The sequence below is a fragment of the Gekko japonicus genome, unplaced genomic scaffold (genome assembly GCF_001447785.1).
Source record: "Gekko japonicus isolate JY-2015 unplaced genomic scaffold, Gekko_japonicus_V1.1 scaffold646, whole genome shotgun sequence".
NCBI lineage: Eukaryota > Metazoa > Chordata > Lepidosauria > Squamata > Gekkonidae > Gekko > Gekko japonicus.
In genome coordinates this window covers 611,356-614,257 of record NW_015165253.1, presented here as the reverse complement: position 1 = coordinate 614,257, position 2,902 = coordinate 611,356, and positions in this window count along the sequence as shown.

Here is a 2,902-nt window from a genome sequence, read left to right as displayed (position 1 = left end):
ACCTCCCCTCTCCCTCCCTCCTGCTAGATATAAAGGACCCTCTAGCTGGTTGGCCGGCTACATGGTCCCCACTGATCAGCTGAAGCCCTTTAAATTGGGCAGGAGGGGAGGATTGGGGTGGGGGGTTGCTCTTAGGGGTGGGGCCTGGGGTGGGGCTTCCCTCACTGGCCAGCTGACCAGGGGTGGTTTGGAGCCCCCAAAGCGGGTGAACTCCCACCTGGACCTGGCAGCTTTAAAGGGAAGCCTCCAAGGAAGATAATGGCAAACCACCACTGCTTCTCTCCTGCCTTGAAAACCCCTTGTTTGAGTCACAAGAAATTGGCTGTGACGTGACAGCACTCTACACACACACAACCAGGGCATGCACCACAGTGGCCAGATCTTTTCTGACAGCAAAAATTGTAGCTGGCTAATCAGTCAATGCTGGTAAAAAGGCACTCTGGGTCACAGCTACCCTCTGCTTATCCAGCAGTGGGTGTGGGTCCAAGAGCCCTTAGAATCATATAATTTTAGAATTGGAAGGGATCTTGCAGGTCATCTAGTCCAACCCCCTGCACTCTGCAGGAGCATAGCTGAAAGATAGCCCTACATACTTACAACATACCTGAAAGATGGTCATCCAGCCTCCGCTTGAAAATGTCCAGCGCGGGAGCATCCACCACCTCCTGAGGCAGACTGTTCCACTGCTCAACCACTCTTACAGTTAGGAAGTTTCTCCTGATATTTAGCCGGTAATGACTCCCTTGTAATTTCCACCCATTAGATCTAGTCTTGCAATCCGGAGCAAGAGAGAAGAGATCTGCTCCATCTTCTACATGACAGCCCTTCAGATACTTGAAGACTGCAATCATGTCCCCTCTAAGCCTTCTCTTTCCCAGGCTAAACACACCCAACTCTTTCAGCCTTTCCTCATAAGACTTGGATTCCAACCCTCTCACCATCCTGGTTGCCCTCTTCTGGACACGCTCGAGCTTGTCAACATCCTTCCTAAAATGTGGTGCCCAAAACTGGACACAGTACTCCAGGTGAGGCCTGACCATAGCAGAATAGAGCGGAACTACCACCTCCCTTGATCTGGACACAATGCTTCTGTTCATGCATCCTAAGATTGCATTAGCTTTCTTCACAGCCACATTGCACATCGCACTTCAAACTGTTTCTTCAAGGGGAATGCAACCCCATCCAAAATGAATGACAAGTCCCAGGTCAGACCTTCTACTCACCAGTAGCACTTCTGGTTTCATAACATCAGAATCTTTGGGGGGGAAATGCAGAGTTGGACAGAAATGGTTTGATGGTTTTCTTTTCCTATCTACCCAGAAACATTTCTTCCTGCCATTTCCTCCAACTGTTTCTAATCTGGCCTTTGATTCCTGATCAGCAGGGAGATGAGATGGAGAAAGGACAAGATAGGTCACAAATTGCAGATCGGGACAATTGGTTGGCTCTTATGGAAAAGTTCATGAAAAGAGTTGGGACTGGGAGAGCAGATCTTTCCCTGCCCCAAATGCCCTGCTGTTTGCTCTGAAAATCCTTTCAGAGAGTTCGGAAGTGCCTCAAGAAGAAAGTGTGGTATTTTGCACCAAGGGAGGGGCATCATGTTAATATTGCTTCATTCTCATGGGATGTAAAGGACAATTTAATTTGCTTTGACAATTATTGAGAAGTTAATGTTATTAGAAGAGAGATAATTGTAAGAAAATAATAGCAGAAGGAAGTGTTACCAGTAGTTTATGATTAAAGGATAAGGGGAAAATAAGGACAATTTAAGAATGGGCTGGAGGTTGGAGCACTGTGGGAAGCCAGAGGGGGTGGGATAATGGATAAGAAAGGATGTATAACACTTAATAATATGATGTGTATTTGACTTAATAATATATCCTAATAAATTGTTTTGCAAAAAAAATATATTGCTTCATTCTCCCTTTTCCATTGGTGACTTGCCCCTTCACTAAGGCCATCTCAGAGGCTGTACTCTAAGTGCTCCCGGCAACAGAGTTGAGGTGGGATGACGACTAGGGACAGGACCCTTTTGTTGATGGTGTCTCTCCAAGATTCATGTCATCTGGTCCATCTTTCAGAGTGTTTACACCAGGAGAAGACACTTATCTTTCACACAGTGATCAAATTGATTGGATTGCTATTTTGTTAATGTTCTTGATTTTGTTCCATTTTGGTGGTATTTTCTGTCTCTGATATTGTTTACTGCTATTAGATCTCCCAGTTTATTTTCCCCCATAGTTTTAAATTTTCTGGATTTTTAACTGAATTTTGTTCTTCTTGTTTTGATTGTGAGCCACCTTGAACTATAAAGGAAAGGTGCAATACAAAAGTTTTGTTAAATGGGGAAGAACCTTTGCACATCTTTTCCAGACAATACCAAAATTCTATTTTTAGTAATATTTGCTATTGTAAATCAGATTTGTTTATGTTTTCCTTCTCTTGCCATAGGAACCACATCCTAATTTGAATGTTCCTAATTCCTGCTTTACAGTAATCTGTTGCTTTTGAGATTTTGCCTGTGGCTGCCTGGGACAATGTTAATGGGACACTTATCAGAAAACTAAGAATAAGGCCTGTTGTGGAAATAAATACAACGAGATCCAGAAAGAGGCTCTGGGAGAGTGCCAAGGCCTTGGACACTCAGTGTAAATTTGCTGTGGTGATCTCAGCAGGGTATAATGACATAGAGTCCACCATTTACTCCAGAGGAACTGATCTCTGCTACCTGAAAAGCAGCCCTCACCTGGAGATTGGCAACAATTGTTACCCAGGAGGAAATGGTTGGTTTGGAGGGTGGAGTCTATGGCATTGTTCCTGTCTGAGGTCCAACCCCTTCTCAAACACCGCCCTCTCCAGGCTCCACCCCTCAAATCCCCAGGAATTTCCCAACCTGGAGTTG